This window comes from Simochromis diagramma, unplaced genomic scaffold (genome assembly GCF_900408965.1).
Source record: "Simochromis diagramma unplaced genomic scaffold, fSimDia1.1 OVJJ01000511.1, whole genome shotgun sequence".
In the NCBI taxonomy this organism is placed as follows: domain Eukaryota; kingdom Metazoa; phylum Chordata; class Actinopteri; order Cichliformes; family Cichlidae; genus Simochromis; species Simochromis diagramma.
This window is the reverse complement of record NW_024387327.1, coordinates 48296-71404: the sequence shown is the minus strand read 5'-3', so window position 1 is coordinate 71404 and position 23109 is coordinate 48296. Positions and strand designations below refer to the sequence as shown.

The window sequence follows — 23109 nt, the reverse complement described above, 5'->3', positions numbered from 1 at the left end:
ATACACTTACTCCACACTCAACCAACGTGGAGACAGACATAAAGAGACGCTGTACACACAATCACACTCCCCAAGCGTACTCTACAAACCGGGTCTAGGTACCCTTGCCCCTGGAGGGGGGAACTGCACCCAGACCCAGGTGGTGTTACCCTTTTCCCTGCGGTGGGGAGAGGCAGACCGCCCCGACTCCGCAGCAGCAGGGAGGCCCCACACTCCAGACCGCAGTCGGACGGCCAACTCCTCCTCCTAGCCCCCCGCTCCAGCAGGCCGCAGAGAACGGGGGTGAGAGAAGACTCCAAACCTCCCTCCACCCGCTCATTGTAGTGTTGATGCATGTGTGTACTAAGGTGCATTTAAAACCCAGGAGGGCATGGAGCTACCTGCCAGAGAGCAGCAGGTAAGCGCATGGTCCCTCCTGATAGCCCTCAATGTCTACGTGTATTTAAAATTGAGAGGTGGGCAACGATGCCAGGGGTGAGGTGTACACCTTGATGGTAACTTGGATTCCGTGTAGCGTGCCCACCCCCAAGATCCTATATGTATGTGTAATGAGAGTGTGAGTAATGTGAATGTCTAAGTTGTGGGATAAAATTGAGGCAGAGGCAGCCAGAAGGGGACAGAGGGGGGGGGTAGCCTCCTCTGCACCCTGGTGACATACCCCTACTCCAAGGCCCTGCATGTGTGGGTGGTTGTGGTGGAGCGGGAAGAGGGAGGCAGCTGGAGATGGGGAGGGAAGGAAGGGAGGGGCAAGTGACCCCTCCCTGGGGCCAGCTCCCCCGCTGACCCCAGTAGGCACCCCCATACTCCGCGACCCGCCAGGGAAAGGGGGCCCAGGCCCATCCAGACCGGGGCCCAGCGCAGCAGCGCCGCCCGGCCCCACAGAGCCCGGGAGAATCCACCCAACCCCACCACAGAGAAAACTGCACCAACCCCACCATCCACTCATCTTCCAGACTACATAAGACAATAGACGCCCAGGCTGAGATCTTCCTCCACCTCTCCTGTATCTCCCCCTCCTGCAGAGAGACTTCCTGAAGAGAGGAAAGCTCCTGCAAGATGTGACAACCTCACCCACCAGTTGAAGAGCCCCCCAGGTGGCTCGACACACCGGCGGCACCCTGCGCCAGGGCTGGGCCCCCATACACCCACCCGCCCACAACCCCGGCAACACACCAACCAGGACCCAAGCCCCCGAGGCCCGGCCAGGGCCCCAGCCCAGAGACGGAGCGCCCCCAGAACCTCACGCCCATCCCGGACCCACCCAGGGGCAGCCAGGCTACCAGGTCAGTAACCCACGTGGCTGTAGCTCAGGTGGCAGAGCAGGTCAGCCACTAATCAGAAGGTCGGTGGTTCGATCCCAGGCTGCCTCTTGGCTGCATGCCAAATATCCTTGGGCAAGATACTAACCCCGTGGTTAGATGGTGGTCAGAGGGCCCGGTGGCGCCAGTGTCCGGCAGCCTCGCCTCTGTCAGTGCGCCCCAGGGCAGCTGTGGCTACAATGTAGCTTGCCATCGCCAGTGTGTGAATGTGTGTGTGAATGGGTGAATGACTGAATGTAGTGTGAAGCGCTTTGGGGTCCTTAGGGACTAGAAAAGCGCTATACAAATGCAGGCCATTTACCATTTACCACGTCCGTCAGCACAGACCCTCCCCTAGCACTGCTGCACGCAGCCACGAGGAAACCGTCACCTAAGAGCCAACAGAGCCCCTAATAGGCCATGACCGCTACCCCGGGTTGAGCCCCCCAAGGAAGATGCCTCCGGGGAACCCCCCGACGCCCTAAGCCTGTCCCTGCCCCCACACCAATCACAACAGTGAAGGCGGGACCAAACTATGACCCCCCACCCCCACTAGGTGATGGAGCTGATCAAAGGAGCCCAGAGCAATTGATCTGATGTGGTGGCAGAGGCTGTATCAAGACTAATGTAATCTAATAGGTAATTTCTATATTGGTTAGAATTAAGATTGTTTTTATTTTTCCAGTTCATGAGGACTGTTTTCTTGGCTATGCATATGGCAGTGAAAACCATATGGGCTATATTCTTTTCTGAAGTGACATTATCTAAGCTGCCCAACAAACACACTAAAGGGGAAGTTGGAATGTTACATTTCAGACACTTCGATAAGTCTTCACATATCTCGCGCCAAAACTTCTGAACTGGTGGACAGAACCAAAGAGCGTGGATGTAATTGTCCGGTGAATTGGTTTGACAGTGTGAGCAGTTGTTGGTAAACGTAAAGCCCATCTTGAACATCTGATGACCTGTATAGTGCGCTCTATGTAATATTTTGTATTGAATTAATTGAAGACTGGGATTTCTAATTAGATGAAAGGTTTTTAAGCAAATCTGAGACCAGAAGTTTAGGTCTAAGTTAACTGATAAATCCGCTTCCCATTTTGCAATAGGAAGTGATATTGATTCATCTGTTTTAGAAAGCATTCTGTATAATTTGGATAGTAATTTGGGGGTTTTAAGAGTAAGAAATGGAACCACACTTGGTGGTGTTTGTAGTTCAACTTGACCTGGTTTAAATTTCTTTTTTACTATGGATTTAATTTGTTGATCCCATATTGTGTAACTAGTCTGTCAAATGAAATAAATTCTCTTCCTTCTAGTATATGTTCTAAATATTTGATTCCTTTACCACTCCAATCTGAAAAGTTTATCATATTATTGTTTTGTAATATGTCAGGGTTGTTCTAGATAGGTGTACATTTGCATGGGATTAATGAAGACTCCATCAATTTTAGAAACTCCCACCAACTATTATCTCGCCTATTGATCCCACGTGAATTGTAGCATCACTTTCACCTGGTGTGGTCTTCTGCTGTTGTAGTTCATTTGCTTCAAGGTTGGTAAACCTCAGGGATGGTCGTGTGTGAAGATCCCAGCAGATGAGCAGTTTCTGAGACACGAACCAACAACTATGCCACATTCAAAGTTACTTAAATTACTTTTCTTCCCCATTCTGATGCTCAAATTTCAGCAGGTCGTCTTGACCATGTCTACGTATGTCACGGTCCTGGGTCTCCTGACCCAGCGTTTTTAGTTCTTTGTGGTTTTTGTATTATTGTACTTGTGTGTGTGTGATTTATTCTATGGCTTCTAGTTTTGATCCCTTGCCCTTCATGTCTCTCTGTGTCCCCTCTGTTCTGTGTAATTGTGTGTCTTTGCATGTTTGAGTTTGTTTTCTGTCACTCTGCATTGTGCATTATGTTCTCATGGTTGGTCTTTTGTTACTCCCTCTAGTCTAGTTTCTTGTGTTCCAAGCTGAGTATTTCCCTCCGCGTATTTTGGTTCTTAGAGTCCTCTGCCTTATGGTTTATGTCTCTGTGTTTCTTAGTTGCTGTCTCCACTGTGTCAAGTTCGCGTCTCTGTGTGATCCTTCCTGTTTTGCTTTGGAGGTCCGTGTCTTATGTGAATGTGTCCTGCTTTGCTTGTCTCGTCGGTCCTGATTTCTCCCAGCTGTGCCCTCCTTCTGTGTCTCATTCCCCTCGTTGCTCCCCAGTGTATTTAAACCCTGTGTTTCTCTGAGTCATTGTCGCGTTGTCCCTCATGCTGTGTGTGATTCTCCCCGTGTCGTCTGGTATGTGTTACAATTAGCTTCTCCCAGTTTAGTTTTGTATTGCTTTTGTATCACCGTTATCTTTTGTCACCTTTTTGTCAGCATTAAAGCTGCATTTTGAGTTCAGTCCTGTTTTCCCGTGAGTTTGCGTTTGGGTCCTATTTTCCTGCCTTCCACACACCGTTACATGACAACGTACCTAAATGCTTTGAAAGTAATACATGTGATTGGCTGATTACATATTTGTACTAATGAGCAGCTGAACAGGTGTCATCGATTACAAGTCATCGATCCAGGGATGATGTTGTCATGTCTGTGTGCGGCAGGCAGTAATGGTGGACCCAAAGTGCAAAAAAAAAAACCCAAAAAACTCCCACCATGCTGTCAGAGAAGAGCTGATGTTGATGCTTTTAAAGCATTCATGTCGTTGGATGTTTGAGCTGATAAATGGTAGATCTGAAATCTCTAGATTATTGCAAAGTGCTTGTTCTACATCTAGCCAAGGTTCGTCTAAGAGGGTATGTTTTAGTCATCCTGAGATAAACTGAAGCCTGTTGGCTAAGAAGTAGTGCTGAAAGTTAGGTAGTTCTAATCCTCCTCTATCCTTGGTCTTTTGTAGTGTTTTTAAGCTTATACAGGGAGTGCAGAATTATTAGGCAAGTTGTATTTTTGAGGAATAATTTTATTATTGAACAACAACCATGTTCTCAATGAACCCAAAAAACTCATTAATATCAAAGCTGAATGTTTGTGGAAGTAGTTTTTAGTTTGTTTTTAGTTTTAGCTATTTTAGGGGGATATCTGTGTGTGCAGGTGACTATTACTGTGCATAATTATTAGGCAACTTAACAAAAAACAAATATATACCCATTTCAATTATTTATTTTTACCAGTGAAACCAATATAACATCTCCACATTCACAAATATACATTTCTGACATTCAAAAACAAAACAAAAACAAATCAGCGACCAATATAGCCACCTTTCTTTGCAAGGACACTCAAAAGCCTGCCATCCATGGATTCTGTCAGTGTTTTGATCTGTTCACCATCAACATTGCGTGCAGCAGCAACCACAGCCACCCAGACACTGTTCAGAGAGGTGTACTGTTTTCCCTCCTTGTAAATCTCACATTTGATGATGGACCACAGGTTCTCAATGGGGTTCAGATCAGGTGAACAAGGAGGCCATGTCATTAGTTTTTCTTCTTTTATACCCTTTCTTGCCAGCCACGCTGTGGAGTACTTGGACGCGTGTGATGGAGCATTGTCCTGCATGAAAATCATGATTTTTTTTTTTTTGAAGGATGCTGTTGGGATTCAGAGATTCTTTTATTGATACCATATAATTTGCCTTATGAAGAATGTATTAATAACATGTTTCACAGTATCATTTATCAGTAATATTTCCTACAGGGTTTATATTGCATTGAATATGTCTGTCATCACATTGACCTTTCTATTTTTACAGGTTGAGTTCATTTTATACACAATGCATAAATGTGCTTGGTTAGAGTTGATGTTCCATTCTAGAAGGTTTTAAGCTTCACTGGTGAGAGTGTCCAGGTGATCCATGCTGAGGGGAGATGAGAACATAGCAGGTTAATTGCATGCACGCTTACAATACACATATTAATCGAGTAGCAGGTCTGAGTGAAGGCCTAAGCGTCTTCTACTTCAGTTTGAGACTGGCTGTAAAGTACTCTACTTAGTGATTAATGACGAGGGTCCATTATTAGCTCTCAGAAATGCTGAGACCTGAAGTTATTACCCTAAAAGGCAAGTAATGTAGAAAAGAGAAGTTATATGTCGATTTATAGAAGTGTACGTGATGTACCCTTGTCTGCACGAGTTGAACTTTTGCCTGTCTGTCACCATGTATTTTTGAATTGTATTGACGTAGGTGTGATATTTTACCCTATAAAACCAGAACCCAGTGTATTCTTGTCAGAGCAACGCATTCTGTATGCTGACGGTTGGTTGTTCTCCTGTGACAATAAAACTCATCGTTTGATTGCACTTTTCCGGAGCCTCCGTCGTTTGTTGTCTGGTCTAAAGTTGATCGATCTCGCAGCATTTATTGCAGACTTCTTCCTGTACCACTGCTTGAAGAAGGTGTCTTCCAGAAACTGGCAGTAGGACTGGGAGTTGAGCTTGACTCCATCCTCAACCCGAAAAGGCCCCACAAGCTCATCTTTGATGATACCAGCCCAAACCAGTACTCCACCTCCACCTTGCTGGCGTCTGAGTGGGACTGGAGCTCTCTGCCCTTTACCAATCCAGCCACGGGCCCATCCATCTGGCCCATCAAGACTCACTCTCATGTCATCAGTCCATAAAACCTTCGAAAAACCAGTCTTGAGATATTTCTTGGCCCAGTCTTGACGTTTCAGCTTGTGTGTCTTGTTCAGTGGTGGTCGTCTTTCAGCCTTTCTTACCTTGGCCATGTCTCTGAGTATTGCACACCTTGTGCTTTTGGGCACTCCAGTGATGTTGCAGCTCTGAAATATGGCCAAACTGGTGGCAAGTGGCATCATGGCAGCTGCACGCTTGACTTTTCTCAGTTCATGGGCAGTTATTTGGCGCCTTGGTTTTTCCACACGCTTCTTGCGACCCTGTTGACTATTTTGAATGAAACGCTTGATTGTTCGATGATCACGCTTCAGAAGCTTTGCAATTTTGAGACTGCTGCATCCCTCTGCAAGATATCTCACTATTTTTGACTTTTCTGAGCCTGTCAAGTCCTTCTTTTGACCCATTTTGCCAGAGGAAAGGAAGTTGCCTAATAATTATGCACACCTGATATAGGGTGTTGATGTCATTAGACCACACCCCTTCTCATTACAGAGATGCACATCACCTAATATGCTTAATTGGTAGTAGGCTTTCGAGCAAATACAGCTTGGAGTAAGACAACATGCATGAAGAGGATGATGTGGACAAAATACTCATTTGCCTAATAATTCTGCACTCCCTGTATGAGACTGGGCTGCTTGACTACGATGCAGAAGTGGATGCAAAATCACACGGATCGTGCTATTGTTTGTTTTTTAATATGATGGCCTGAACACAGCACGTGTCTGACTAAGCAAAGATTAATCTGATCCCATTTCTATCTGTCTCTACTGTTTCAACATTTCACTGAAGTTTGCTCAACTGTAACTGTCAGGATATATATTATTCCAGCTCTCGTAGGGCAAAGGAATGACTCAGACTTGTCAAATGTTCTTTCATTGGATACACAATATGAAGTTCATAATTTTCTTACAAATAAAACTCTAATGACAAACATGAACAGCTGTGCTTATTTCTGAGACATGATTTTTTTGAATGTGTTCATATTTAGACAGTGTGCATCTGTCTGCTGAAACTGTAATGGTGAACCTGAGGTGATGGTCAACAGAAGGCAAATATACATAAATATAAAACAATATTGAAGTAATGTCTTTACCCTCTGCAGCGTGTGGACGCTGTGCACGCAATCACCTTATTCACTGTAGTAAACATGCACCGCTAGCTCACGTGACGGACTGTCTCCATGGTTACATCGTATATTATTAGCTATGTAAACAGCTTCCAAAGATACCGCCATAGCTCTCTGCAGCTGTAACACTTTCACACTTTGCAAATCATTTCATGTTTTTGATAGTTATGAAGACAGAATATGTTTTTAAAGACATGCTAGGCTGTTGCTATGGTGGTTGCTGTGGACTTGGGTGGACCTCGCGTCCGATTCCTGTTATTAGCTGTCCGCCGTAGGAAGGCTGCGTTCCATTTACAAGTAGTGACAGTCTGCCGCAACTCGAACTCAAACCCCGTTCATGACACGTACATACACACATACACACACATAAAGCACTTTGCCTCACAATGACAGTGCAACTTTACCTAACCTAACCTTTAAAGTATCTGATATAGGATAGAAAAATGAAGCAACCAGAGATTTAATGATGAAGACTCTGGGTTCTGTAGTTCACGTTTTACAGTCCTGAATGACTCTTTGCATATAATTTATTGAAGAGGAGTTTAGAATGCACTTTACATTTAGACTGTTGCTGTTTCATTTTTTACATTGTTACTGTGTTATGTCATGAATAAGGTTCACCTGCTGGGGGTTTGATGGATCAGTCAAAGACAGACTTCATTCATCATATGCAAGAATCCTAGTTGGATTTTTGTTGTCACTCATGTTTTTGAACCAAATATTGAAAACAATTCTGACAGACTGGATACCTGGGCAGCGTCTACATTACCTTGTACTCAAGCATCCCAGGACAGAGCCCTGCCCCACCATGAGCCTGGGTGGATACGTGGTTATAATATAAAAGGACTGATACTGAATATGAATATTTCACGAAAATTGAATTATAATATGAATTCCTAGGTGTTTGTTATATCCAGCAAGAGTAATATTGATTACATATGTCTGAATTGCTAACCCTAACCCTAGCTCAACAGACCACAATGCCCTGGACTGTCAGTATTATTACATGCTGTGAACATAAGTAGCTTTGATCACAGTTTATGTTGTAAAAGGAATATTGAAAAAAAGATCAACATTGTCATATTATTTCTTCCAAACTGACCAGAAACATGCTTGTCAGACTCTCACAGCAAAGGATCAGACTCGCTGTGCATGACAGCTCAGGCCAATGATGTCTGTTAGATTGTCAGTTGTTTAGTGCTTCTGTACAGTTAGGGTCACCGTCTCTATTTCAGAATAATTAATATGCGGAAAACACTAAAAGCTGATTATCTTTCAATATTCTAACATAATTAGAAAAATTAGACTTTGTAAGTACATATTATTAGTCCTAATGCCAGTATGATTCTTCATAACTCCTGCTTTGAAATACTGAACTTTAAAATTTACCTGATGAAAGATCATTTACAGTGGCAGTCTGTCAGGATCATTCTGACTGTAAGATCACTGTATTAATCTGAATCCTTCTGCAATGTGCTGTGAATGAATGCTGATGCAACTCACTGTGGGAAAGCTGTTAATAAAATGAATCTGTGACACATGCAACACGTTCACAGAGGAAGAGGACACAAAGGGAGGACACGCAGAGGCTGTGTTGAAGTCAGAAATCCAAATCTTTAGTCAAAAACAGGCGGCGGTTACAAACAGGAAGACAAGCAGTCCATCAAACAGTCTACAGGGTCAAACATACAGAGAATTCAAACAGCAGTAAAAAATAACTGGACACTGAAAAACTTAAAGCAATGTGAGACGCAATAAAAGGAAGCAGCGCAGTATATTCACTGAATTATCATCAATTACAAAAGAGAAAAACAATGATTTCTAAGGATTATTTTCTCAAATGCAGTTAGAGTGTGGCTGGTAAAGATGGAAACATACAGAATGTAAACTGTGTGAGTTTGTGAACTTTGTTAGTAACAAATGAGGTAAAAAAACCAAAACAGACAAAACACAGAAAGAGGCTCTCAGTATTCATTATAATTAGAAAGCATCTAAACATTCTGGTCGTGGAGTTTTACAGTCTTAGTTCCGCTCGCTGTCATCATTATAATCACCGTGATCAATGGGTCCTGAGGTGGGCGGGACTGTCTCTGGTGATGTCACCATGAAGGAACAGCATCTGGCACGTGTTGCTGAAACATCCTAGTACACTGGTGTAGTTTCCTCTCCAGCTGTTTTACATTTGACACTTCAACATTAAGGGGAAGAAGAAGAAACAGTGTTAGGTCAGGTGACCACATGGTTTCTAAAGTAACTGACAGGAAGTAACCAAACCGTTAGAAATGGATGGCATGTGTTTAGAAATACTGTAGTTGGGTAACTCTACTTACCAAAAGCAGAAGCACACAGATGAACAAAGCTGCTGAATGTTGCAGGAACATGCTCATGTGTGGTGGTCATTCAATGCTGCTCCGGCAGGTTAGACAGTCCAAGACTGATATGCTGCCCATCTGAGAGTTTGAAAACACACATGCAAAGATTTATTTTGTATTACAGTCAAAGTTGGATGTTCATTTTTGTCCTTTAAAAATGTTTGTGTATTTGAAAGCACTAACATTTAAGGATGACTTGGATCGTCTCCTTTAAAGGGGAGACAAGTGTATCCACTGATCTACGTCACTTTACCTGGATGATGACTCCTCCCCCCTCACTCAGAAACACTCCTAATATAACCAAGCAAATAAATAATATTGAAGATTTACTTACATCATTACAAAAACATCAAAAACATCTCCCTTTGATTCTATTTCTCCATTCCTGCTGAACATCAGGCAACAAATATCCCAGTAAATCACAGTAAAATGTAAAGCACATGTTTTCTCTGCTTTGTCTAACCTCTGCAGAGCCTCTGTCAAGAAAATCACAACTGTAAGCATAAAACAAATATACATTTCATAACACGTCACTGGACAAACCTCGGTCAGTTGATTTCCTCTGTGCAGTGCAGACGAGCTTCAGTCAGCAAGTCAAGGTGGTGAGATGGACTGGTGCCCTTTGTGACTCTGCTGGTTCTTCTGAGGAAACACCACCGTCTCTCCACACCGTCACCATCTGTGAGCACAAACTGCTGCTCTGCCAGCATGTAGGAAATCACATATCACACACACAGGGGTGAAGAAACATCAGAGCTCGAGTTTGGATACTTTAGATCTAAACAGATCAAAGTAGCTCTTAGTTTCAACAATCAGTGAGCAGACAAACAATGATACCAAACTGATTCTGTATGAATACAATATGGTATTTTCAATACAGGTGTCAAATTAATATATTAAAACGAATACAGATATATTCTTTATTTTTATTTTTTTATTTAACAATTGCAACTGAATGAATTAAATATTTAAAACAAAAATATATTGTCACATTCTGCATTCTCAAAAACAAAAGTAAATTTTTGATTAACATAAAAAAATGTGAATTACAAAAAATAATTGTATATTATTAAAATATTATCCAACCATGACCAAAGTCAGAATCTTCATTACAGTACTGTGGACTTACTGCTTGGGTAATAGTGATAAACTTCAGGGGAGATCATGATGACAGAAAACTGTAAACAACACTCTGAAGTCAAGCTTCTTCTCTTGTTTCTGTGACCTCAGCATCCTGACAGACTTGAAGTTGCCAAAGATTTTAAAAAGTGATAATTATAGGGAAGAAACTTCTATTTTTCATCCATTTAATCAAACATTTGATGCCTCAGCTGTCTCAGTCCTATAGCATTCTGCAACTACAACTAACCTGAGGAGGCCTGGATTTGGCTGCAGGTGCCCCTGTACATCCTTCTCAGCAGCACACATGTGGGTACCATTTAATCCCACTTCTTCCTGAGCTTTGCTTCATCACAAGACTAAAGGTGGCATCCTGTGTCACAGTCTTATCATCATCCAACTGGAGAAGAAACATTTATGCACTTCCTGGTTTTGTTTTCTGATCCTGCAAAAAGACCGAGGACAACAAAGCCCAGAGAACACGAGATACACAACATCCAACATTCAGACTCAACAGCCTCCATAAATGAAGAGCACCAGGTTGGTTCAGTTATACTAGATATGAGCATACTTCACATTACTGGGTATGAATAATAATCAAGAGACAAACTTTGAAGATGCAGAGCATGATGTCCCATCATCAGACTGCAAACAAACATCCACCAGGCTTCTTTGTTGGCAGAGGTGATGATTCTCCCATCAGGGATCAGTAGCGTGTATTAACCTGTGGTATAAGCAGCAGTGACTGAAATATTACTGTTTCAGATAAGAAATCTAGGACATAAAAGCCAGGGTGGGAGGGATCTCTGCAAACTGATTTACCTCATGTACTCATGTATCTTTCTACGTAGCACTTTTAATTCTTATTCTTACTTTTATTTTTTCATGTCTATTTAAGCGCAATTTATGACACTATGTTTGCACTGAAGCACCGCAGCAATTTCCTAATGTTGTAAACCTGCTCAACATTTGGCAATAAAACCCTTTCTGATTCTGATTCTGATTCTACCTCTGCAAGTGTGAGGCTGTTCCTCCAACCTCAACAGAAATCTGACTCTCCAGTCACAGACAAACAGAAAACGCTGCTTGGGTCTTGCTGGATGTTGCAGGTCAGAGTCCGCACATTAGCAGAGTGCTTCTTGGTCCCACTGACCCATGTGGACAGCGACTGTGGAGAACCGTTCTGGAAAACAGAAAAGAGTAACAAATCTATTTAAAATTAATGTAAGTTTGCTGCAGCTGTATGTATGAACATGTGTTTCTGTGCTCACAGTCCACCTCTCAGGATCCTGCAGTTAATTTTTAGTCTACTTTAAACAGACCTCACAAAAGGCTGATGTGGCTGGATCAGTAGTCTGATTTAAGTACGATACCTTTGGCCAGAGATTAATCTGGTACATCACTTCACTGCAGTCTTACGTATTTTCCCCACACCTGAATAAAAAATACTGATATATACAAATAACAGCTTCAGCTGATGCAGCCTTTTAACACAGAAAAGTCCCACAGTCAATGCAGCCTGAATGAAATCCTAAATGTTCAGCACACAGAGGTACCGTTTAAAGTTTAGTGTTAACCTGAGTCACTGATCATTTACAGTATTACAGAGTCTGGCAGTCTTTGCATGATGCCCACGTCACTGTAAGTTTCTAGCTGACTCTCAGGTGTGCCAGCAGGAAAGAGTAATAATAACCTGCATCGTGAGGTTTGTCATGCAGGATTAAAGGAGCCAGGCTTTGTTCACACAGCTAGGATTGTATTTTACACTGACCCTGGGTCAGTATAAGTATCGTACAGTTTAAACGAAGCACTGAAACTTGCACATATTTATTACAGATGCACTGAAGCTAATCGAGATATTTGCTGTCAGTCTGTGGCTGCGATTAAACACTTTACTGGAAACTTTATTAACTAGTAACTTCATCAGTCATGACAGAAGCTAATATTTCTGTGCTAGCATCGTTTAAACAGTAACAGCTTTACTCCAATATAAGCTAACGTTTACACCGTAACTTTAAGTTAGCACCATAAAGACGGTAAAACACGTAATAATATCTACAAATGCATCTTAAAGCTGTTATATTAGCACTCGGTGTATTACTAACATAACCACATTAATATTATTGACACTCGCTGACTTTTAATAGTCATTCTATAAATGCTGTCCGTTTAAATGGTCTTACCTGTAAACACTGCTGTATCCACCGGATTCCAGCCAGAGTGGATTCTGGAGTCTTCCACGCTCCTGTTAGTGATCCTCCATCTGGATGGATGATAATAATAATAATAATAATAAATTTTATTTATGAGCGCCTTTCAAGTCACCCAAGGACACTTTACAATAGGATAAAACACTTAGTAAAACAATGGCAGAATAAGAACAATAAAATAAAAGCACAAGATAAAATGAACAAACAGTGGATTCACAGTGAATATGCAGATTTGAACAAATGAGTTTTGAGTTGGGATTTAAACTGGGGAAGAGAACCAATATTTCTTATTTCAGGGGGCAGAGAATTCCACAGCCTGGGAGCAGAGCAGCTGAAAGCTCTGCTTCCCATGGTGGTGAGGCGGAAGGAAGGTACAGTAAGCTGGACAGAAGAAGAAGAATGAAGTGAACGGGCAGAACAAGTGGTGGTTAACAGGTCAGAAAGGTAAGAAGGAGCGAGGTTATGAATGGCCTTGAAGGTGAGCAGCAAAAGTTTGAAAATTATCCGGAATTTCACAGGGAGCCAGTGAAGTTCCTGAAGAACAGGGGTGATGTGCTGGTAGGAGGGGGTTCTGGTGATAATGCGAGCAGCAGAGTTCTGAACCAGTTGAAGCTTATGGAGGGATTTTTGGGGGAGACCATGCAGAAGAGAATTGCAGTAGTCAATACGGGAGGTAACAAGACTATGTACAAGAATGGACGTAGACTGGGTGGAAAGAGAAGGAAGCAATCTGTTAATGTTACGTAGATGGAAGTAGGCAGAACGGGTGAGATTATTGATGTGAGATTTATAGGAAAGTGAACTGTCTAGGATGACACCAAGGCTCTTGACCTGGGGAGAAGGGAAAACTGTGGAGTTATCGATGGTGAGTGAGAAATGGTTTGCCTTCAAAAGGTTGGATTTGGTGCCAATAAGGAGGATCTCAGTTTTATCCTCATTGAGCTTTAGAAAATTAGAGGTAAACCAGGATTTTAACTCGGATAGACATTCTGTAAGGGAAGAAGGTGGGAGGGAGGAATCAGGTTTGCAAGAGAGATATAACTGGGTGTCTTGGGCGCCCTAGGCAGGTGGGCTAGAGATCGATGGTTGACAGCCCGATCAGGGTTCCGGCGAGTAGCAGACCAGAACGATTTAGTTCCATTGGAGTTATGGAAAATCCTGCGGGACCCGCGATGGATGTATCTCTGGCGAGGCTGGAAAGTGATGCCCGGGTGGTAGTGGAGCTCCGCCGGCGACGGGAGCGATAGCTGCCCGCGAAGGCGCAGGAGCTCAGCGGCTGTATAGCAGAGCAGTCCAGCCGTAGGATGGTAGACGAGCGTCAGGAGAATCCAAAATAGTGCCGACCAGCTCAGGAACATCTTGGTCCGCATCTTCGATTGTGTGGAGGAAAAGGAGCCGAGCCGGCCGGAGCAACGAACAGGTAGGCTAAAATAGCTCAAACAGTTAAGCTAGTGCCGCTCACTGAGAAGAAGACGTGAGAACACATTCAGCTGAAATAACAGAAGTTGAGGACAGGCGTTGCAATTCAATCCCTGGCAGAGATCGATCTGGTCCTGAGTGTGAATGTCCCTGTTCATTCAAATCTGAATCCAAATAATCCAATTAATCCAAATAAATCCAAATAATCAAAAAATGAACCGGTGAGTAGCGGCAGCCAGACGCGCCAGCGTTTACTCAAGCCGGGACAACCTTCTGAACAATCTAGCAGGAGATGGCCCATATCTATGGGACTGATTTGTGCTAATAAAGTCACCCAGTCGCTAGCTGTGCCATTACCCAGCATACACCACTCCCTCCATAAATGCAATAAACGATACAAAAGTAATAGCCTATAATTAATGTATCTGCTGTATCTGCTGTTTCTCAGGTAGTTGTTTAATTATATAATTTATTGTGTTCAGTATACGTCACTACAATGGGATTTCGGAAATATATAAATATAGGGACAACAGGCTCTTCCGCGGCAATCTCTTGTCGTCAATAAGCAACGTTTAGGGAGCTCTATAGTATTCAATGAGAGGACCCTGCACGTCAATTCTCGATGCGAGGGGGGTACCCTGCGCGTCGATAAGTGAAGCAGAGGGAGCCTGACCATGCGTCACACATTTGACGAGTTGGGAGTGAGAACGCACTATCAAGTAAAATTTTGTAAGTAAAACCGCCAGTGATGGTAACAAGAACAGCGAGCTCCCTAAAGGGAAAATTTGTCAGAAAGTTCCAAATCTTTGGCAGACAGTTTGTATCTGATGAGCACTGCAGCTTGGAATGTGAACAAGTATCAGCAAGACCACACGTGTGTGTGTGTGTCTGTGTGCTAACCACAATTGCACCCTATTTCACCTCGCCGACTAGCTCCTGACCTCTCACCAGACAGAGAGACAGAAGCCACTCTAATATATGTAATAACCGAACTGAAACTATGTATATGTAATCTACTGAATAAATGTTTTAATCAAGAACCTCTACTAAAAGCTTAATCAGAAGATATAAATGAATAAAAGATGATAAAGAATAACCTGGTTATTCAAATAGCATCATCCGAACAGCTCCTCAAAATAACTTGCACTTACACTCTGCTTTTGGTTTCACTTCTGCAAAAGGCACGCTCTGCAAAAGCATGTAATTTCCTGTCAGCCTGCAACTTTGGCTACGTTCACACTGCAGGCGAAAGCGCATCAAATCCGATTTTTTTGACCCTATGAGACCCATATCCGATCATGGTATTGTCATGTATAGGGCTTTGGAGTTGACGTCACGCCGCAATGCATTGTGGGAGCGCAGCTCCATTTTCGGGGTCTACGAATCAAAACAAACACACTGTGTTGGAACGACGACGACAAGAAACATGCTTAAAAGCAGCTCAAAAGAAAACGGACGGTATAGAGACCGATTGCGTCCAGAGGCGAAGCAGCGGTACTTGAAAAAAATAGAGTGCATTGCAAATCTGGACCCATATGAAATACGGCAGTGGAGTAAAGACCCAGACGACTTACCGCCACTGTCCTACCCCGATATCTTCATGTATCTTGTTTGTGGAGTAAGCGCTTACACAGCGAACCAGTTTCGTAATTACAAGTCACTGGAGGCACACATCCAATTTACAAATGGCTGGGTGCAAGATTTGGCTATTTTCAAGCCGCCAAATTCTGAGTACGTCGTCAAAGTAAGTCAGCTGGAGTGCATCGAGTGAAATAGCCATTTTCCACCCCCCACCATAATTAATGTTATACATTTATCATTGAACTGCTAAAATATCGTTATCATATTATATGCCCGTAATTGTAAAGTACATGCAAATTAACACATTGATAATTGGGCAAATTATTAACGCCAATTTGTGTCCTTCCTGTCTCATTTCATTTATTGTCTTTACATCAACCAATCAAGTCACTCCATTTGATGTTTGATCGCAATTTCTATAACTTCCGAGACCACCAACGATGATATTATTCAGCTATAAAGTGTGATGTGAACATATTTAGAACTTACGGGAATGAAAATGTCTTGAGCACACCAGCTGATATCTGGAGACGTAACAGAACTTGATATCAGCTCGTCTCACGGCTGCTATCCAGGCTAGACGCCTTTGTTTGGTAATATCCGATACATGAGCTCCTTCATGTTGCTTCCAGGTTGGGAAAGCATAAAAAGACAATCCAAACTTATTCCCGTGCCGGTCGTAAGATCGAACATTGCAGCCGACAACACAGCAAGTACGAACCATGGCTATGCTTTCGCTCCTTACTTAGACCCCCAAAATGGCGGATCGGGCCAAAATCCTTTCCACGCCCACCCCTGTGACATCACGCTTCAAAGCCCTATAGATATGGCCAGTGTTGGGGAGTAACGGAATACATATACCGCCGTTACGTATTTAAAATACAAAATATGAGTAACTGTATTCCGTTACAGTTACCGTTTAAAAAGGTGGTATTTAGAATACAGTTACTTTGTTGAAATAAATGGATTACACTGCGGTACTTTCCTGTTTCATTTTGTCGCGGGTCAGGACTGTTTGGGTTTTGTTTGACAGCTACGTTCTGTTGTTCCAGGTGGCAGCGTTATGGTTGCCATGGTTACAGGGCGACGCTCTCTCTCTCTCTCTCTCTGCGACTGTGTGTTTTCCTGGGTGAGAGAGCGCCTTTTCGTTGTTGTTGTGCTAAGCTAACAGGCAGAATGCTACAAGCATAGCTCTAAAGAATGTAGCATCATGGGAAGTGTAGTCCGTGTTGCAGGGAGAATGGACTGCCATACACGTTATGGGTCTGTGAGCGCGAAGAGGGAGAAAAAGTGGAGTGGAAAGGTACGAGTTGTCATCGAGGAAAAACGGGAGCTGGAAGCATGTAAATATAATAATAACCACTGGAGCCAAGAAGAGTGCCTGACGAGCCCAGTTGTAAGTAAGCTATTAAGACTTGACTGTACACCGTGTTCGTGTTTTCCTCCGAAAACAATAAGTTCCGTTGGAGCAGTCTTTCAACGCCTCTCTCTGTCTCTCGCAAGAAAAGTTGACCCACACAACAAAGTAAAGCTATTTTTCGGCTACGAGCCGACAGGGACCCCGCCGTATTAGCCAGAGGTCCCTTTACTACAGTTCGGAGTCACGGACCTTCAGTAATAGTAATAAATCACACAGCAATAGTACATTCACGTTGTTGTAAAAAGCATGATAATATATTAAGTAATCCAAAGTATTCGGAATACGTTACAGAATACATTTTGGGGCATGTATTCTGTATTCTGTAATGGAATACATTTTAAAAGTAACCTTCCCAACACTGGATATGGCTATGTCTTAATGTGATGACCTTTGAACCGGAGGTTGTTGTCCGGAGGAAGCCCCGTTAAGTGGTGAGTTGTAAGATGGACAGTGTTCAATAAAGCAACATAAAGACCGTGCTTTATGTCCTGATTCAATTCAGAGTGCTCTGCCTAATTTAGTAATAAGGTGGGCACACAACAATGGCGACGAGGACGACACGGACCTGGATTTTTTTTTGTGAGAAGTAGACCCAGCGGCGGCACGGTGTTAGCGAAAAAACTTGTGGGCTAACGTGGAAAAGTCGGGTATTCAACCGTTCGCCTGCTACACTGATCCAGCTACGCTCGGACCGAGATGGACGCGCTGGTTAACATCCTTCGAGTTGTTTGCTGATGGGAAAGGTCTTATTTTGACGGATGATGCTACAGACGCGATCAGACAGCGGAGACGCGCTCTTCTACTGCACATGGCCGGACAGGACGTGCAGGACGTCTTCTTCACTCTACCACAGACGGGAGAGGCAAAGGATTACACCGCTGCGGTGACTGCGCTCAACACTTACTTTGTTCCTCAAGTGAATGCAGCATACGCATGCCAAACTTTCCACAAATTGTCCCAAACACCAGGTGAGACTGTGCAACAATTTTGTACACGTTTGAGGCGAGCTGCAAAAGACTGTGACTTTCAAGCTGACAATGATAACCAGATACGGGACGCTATCCTGAGTAAATGCACTTCTGAATATGTACGGAGAAAGCTGCTTGAGGAGGGTCCAGGCTTAAACCCTAACTCGCACGTTGGCGGTGGCTTCACACTGTGAACGCGTGGAGGAGCAGATGGCGGCGATGAGCGTCGCCGGGGAAAAGAAAGGAGAGGACACGGTCAGCCGGATTTTTACAGCAAAGAAAGAGAGATAACTACATTGCAGTGCAAAACGGAGTATACCGGTACAAAAGGCTAATATTTGGAGTCTCCTCAGCTAGTGAGCAATATCAGCATGAGATCGCCAATGCACTAGCTGGCATTGAAGGAGTTGAGAACATTTCAGATGATGTAATCATACACGCACCAGACCAGGAAACCCATGATAAACGCCTGCATGCTGTGATGAAGAGACTCTCTGACTGTTGCCTGACACTAAACTCAGAGAAGTGTCAGTTCAACATAGACAGACTCGTGTTCATGGGAATACTGCTGACACAGAAAGGCATCGGCCCGACTGAAGGAAGAGTGAGAGCTGTGGTGGAAGCCCGAGAACCGAAGAATGCTACTGAGGTGAGAAGCTTTCTTGGACTGGTAGGCTTCAGTAGCAGGTTCATACCACAGTTTGCTACACTCTCTGAACCACTAAGACGTTTAACTCGAAAAGAAACTATGTTTACATTCGGGCCAGAACAAAAGCAAGCATTTGAAAGACTAAAGACTGAGTTAGCCAGAGCAGTGTTGAAATCTCCCAATTCTTTGAATCTTTGGGCTGAAGGAAGGACAATACTCGGTGTATAAATGCTCAATCAACAATCATTTATTTCCATACAATTCAACACTTATGAGCATTAGAACCATCATGATGGGGAGAGCTGCCTGCAGAGGGTCACAGCAAGTCTCAAAATGGTGACGGGTTACACAGCTTTTTATACTCTCTAGTGGCCCCCACCTGGTCGTAAAAGCCTAAACATTCACATTCTTTCTCTCTTACGGCGCCTAAATTATGACCTCGGCTCCCTGTCTTTCTGCTCTTCACAAACGGAATGTGGTCTGTTTCTTCTATTATCTGCACGAGGTCCTCTGCACACAACATTCTCTTCATGATTCAGCAGTATGAAATGTCAAGAAACAGTGTAATACATTCAACAGTGTTGAGTAATACAGGTCAAACCAATAGATCGAATGATTTTCACACTCTTTTAAGTCAGAAGTCTAATGCAAACTAAAACTACATACTAATCACACACTCTATATTAAAGGGTATAATATGATCTACAGCAGTTAACATAATTCAACTATTTTGATTACATATATAAGGTAACATATGATAACAGAATAATATCACAGCAGGTACCCTAGCCTATTTTGACAAAGAAGCCCCAACCAGAGTCATACACTGTTAAAAAAATCCGTAAATTTAGGGGTCCCTTTACCGTGGATTTGCTACGGATTCGCTCCGTTTTGCGAAATACGGAAAGTTTGCTGTTGCGCAAGGCAGAATTTTCTCCCCCAGCCAGAATATTCCGACGCCATTACTTTCAGTGCGGTCAGTGCCTACCTAAATTCCTGCAAGTCACAAGGAAAGTTGGAAACAGGTTGGTTGTGTGGAATGAGAATGGAGTGCCACCTTGTTTCCCCTCATACATTAAATTGGTCTCGATAGGCAGTTGGTAGTGGTGTGTATGTGAGTGGACGTTTGCTGCTAGCTGCGTTAGCATTAGCCAGCCGCCTGCGCTTCGTAAGTACGTCAAAAACCATTTTTCCCTCCCTCTTACATGAAATTTGGTCTCGATAGTCAGTTGGTAGCCGTGTGTGTTTCATGGTAACATTTGAATGTGTGGGTTTTGCGTTATTTTGAAGCGTGGTTTGCCCAACTAAAGTTAACGTTAGCCCATAAGTTGGATGCGCGCGCTTGTGTGTGTGTAATAGTGATGGGTCGTTCGCAAACGAAATGGCTCTTAGAGCCGACTCTTTGATGTGAACGACGCGAGCCGGCTCCTTATCACGAGCCGTCACGTGGCTTTTTTTTTTTTCTTTCTTTCTCTCACCCTCTCTCTCGCACTTTTCTTCCGCTTCACTCCGCACGCAGCCTTCTGCTTTACGCTGGGCAGAGGGGGGAGGGGCGGTAGTTACACTGAGTAGCACAGGAACAGAGCCAGAGGGGGAGAGAGAGAAAGAGAGCCAGGGACAACAACATCACATTAGAAAGGTATAGTAATCATCCACAACTATTTTCGGTTGCAGATGATAAAGGATTCAGAAAGTTTATTCATGCAGGTCCATATGACAGAGAATATGCATCTTCTTTTTGTTTTCATATTTTAATTTATATTTAATTGTGTTGTGGTTTGCAGTGTTTTGTGTTGTTTCACTTTAAATTTGTAAAAGGAAAAAGCTGAAAATTTAAATAGTTAAAAGTTGAAATGTGAATAGTTGATTTTTGTATTATATGATTTATTTATTACATTTTATGTGGAGTGAATAAATAAAAGTATATTTACGGTGGCCCCTAGAGACAAAGCACATACAAACTTCAAATCACGTACAAACTCTGAAGCACGTAAAAACTCAGAAGCACATAAAAACTCAGAAGCATATAAAAACTCAAAACACGTACAAAAGACAACAGAAGTGCTCCAGCATGCTGGGCGCAGTGTTGAGCTTTTGTTACCTAGTGGCTACACAAGCCAGCAAGTACCAACGACCGGATTTGGTGTGTGGTAGTAACAGGTAAATGAACTTTTTAAAAAAAAATTTGAATATATATGAATGCTTGTGTATAAATACACAAACAACACACATATGCTTTCAGTTGTGTAATTTAAGTGATCTAGTAGCTCTGCTTTGGAAGTTCAGTTCATGCTAGAAATGTGTTTTGGAGTTTGTATGTGTTTTGTCTCTAGGGGCCACCGCATATATTTATATATAAAAATATATAAATAAAACCACTTTTTTTTACGTTAGTAATTCCTTTTGTGCATAATTTTATATTATTGTTAATAATAAATTAATTAAAGCAATAAAACAACCTGAAGAGCTGGTCGGAGCCGAAAGAGCCGGCTCTGTAGTTGAGGTGGAAAGATGGATGGAGCAAATAAAGGGCAAGCTTGGAAGAAAACCGATGGAGGCTGCAAAAGACTTGAGACTGGGGCGGAGGTTCAGCCTTCCAGCAGGGACAACGACCCTAAACATAAAGCCAGGAAACAATGGGATGGTTTAAAACAAAACATATCCATGTGTTAGAATGCCCAGTCAAAGTCCAGATCTAAATCCAATCGAGAATCTTTGGCAAGCTCTGAAAAACTGCTGTTCACAAACGCTGTCCATCTAATCTGACTGAGCTGGAGCTGTTTTGCAAAGAAGAATGGGCAAAGATTTCAGTCTGTAGATGTGCAAAGCTGGTAGAGACAGACCCTGAAAGACTGGGCAGCTGGAACTGCAGCAAAAGGTGGTTCTACAAAGTATGACTCAGGGGGCTGAATAATTACGCACACCCCACTTTGCAGTTATTATTGTAAAAAATGTTTGGAATCATGTCTGATTTCCGTTCCACTTCTCACGTGTACACCACTTTGTGTTGGTCTTTCATGTGGAATTCCAATAAAATTATCAAGGGTGCCCAAACTTTTGCATACCACTGTATACAGTAAGCCTGAGTTGGAAGCAGTGACTTCATCCAAAGCTCTGGGTTCCCCACAGATTTTATTTCTTTACCACTCTTGGATAACAAGATATGCCAGGGAGTCTTACACCTTTGGACATGCTGTATGCCATACAGGGTTATGAATGACATGAAATGTTTCTTTTGCTGTCACAGTTACTGTATATAAAAGCTACATAGAATATGAGTATATTCATGTTATGATCTGTTATGATCAGATTGAACTGTGTCTGTGGCACATTATATACGTTTATATTTGCACTTGTGTTCTGGAGTATGACTGTGTTCACACTAGTGCAGGAGAGCTACATGAAGTGCTCTATCAGTTCTCGTATGATCAGAAAGCTACATTTGCAATGCTATTTACTTCTCACCCTCAGTGGTTGCCATCTTAGCCATGTAACTAAGAGAAGATGCTAGTGTAAGATATTCACCCGACTGACCAATATAACCCAGAGATTCTGTCTGCTGTGATTTTGGAAGTCTTCTACAAACACTACATAATAACTGGTTCTGAAAACTGTTCAAACATTGGCTCATTCTTAAAAGGTGCCAAAAGTCTGACTCAGCACTGGCACTGAAAAGAGATATATAAGTTACTGGTCATTTAAAAAAAAAAAAAAAAAAATGGATAGAGATAAAAATAGCAGTTTAGATGCTTCACACGTGATCCAAGGATCTGAATACTTTCTCTAAATTTCAGTTTCTTTTCCAGCCCTGACTCCTCTGTTTCCAGCAGGTTTTGACACACTTTTTCTAGTTTCAGTAACCTGACTCATTCACCTTACTTGTTTTCCTCAATTCTCAGTTTTATCAATTTTATAATTTGATATATTGACCAATATTGTCATTTTGAATATTAATTTATTATTTTTTTCTATTTAAAAGAGGGGTAAAACATTTGATGTTTAATTTTGGACACTAGAGAGAAATGTAACTGTTTTTTGAGAGAAAAGTTTTGTTTTGTTTTTTTTCAGAAGTTGGGACGCTATCTTGGACTCTTTACTAGCATAATAAAATTTCAAATGCAGGAGAATCAAAGGCCAAAATAACAACAATTCAGTTTAGCTCAAATGTGACTTTAATAAGGAGACAGCTAAGAGCCAACAGAACAATAAAAATAACTGAAAAATAATAATATAGAAAATCACATTGTAGTCAGAGATTCAAACAGGTGTCCTGATTCTTTGATGTGGTGTTGAGAACAAACCACCAATACTCCAGACAAC

General features: G+C 42.5%; 3 long non-coding RNA genes across 3 annotated transcripts; all 3 read right to left on the bottom strand.

Annotated features, from left to right (window-relative positions):
* Positions 1–5036: 5036 nt before the first annotated feature.
* Positions 5037–5642, bottom strand: LOC120717971. Its single transcript, XR_005692315.1, has 2 exons — positions 5485–5642; positions 5037–5143 (listed from the first exon to the last, which is right to left on the bottom strand). It is a non-coding gene; the product is annotated as an uncharacterized LOC120717971 (long non-coding RNA).
* Positions 5643–8645: 3003 nt separating this feature from the next.
* LOC120717968 lies at positions 8646–10310 on the bottom strand. Its single transcript, XR_005692312.1, has 4 exons — positions 9967–10310; positions 9607–9714; positions 9382–9501; positions 8646–9239 (listed from the first exon to the last, which is right to left on the bottom strand). It is a non-coding gene; the product is annotated as an uncharacterized LOC120717968 (long non-coding RNA).
* Positions 10311–10548: 238 nt separating this feature from the next.
* LOC120717970 lies at positions 10549–12779 on the bottom strand. The gene is made up of 3 exons (XR_005692314.1): positions 12726–12779; positions 11552–11725; positions 10549–11266 (listed from the first exon to the last, which is right to left on the bottom strand). It is a non-coding gene; the product is annotated as an uncharacterized LOC120717970 (long non-coding RNA).
* Positions 12780–23109: the final 10330 nt, after the last annotated feature.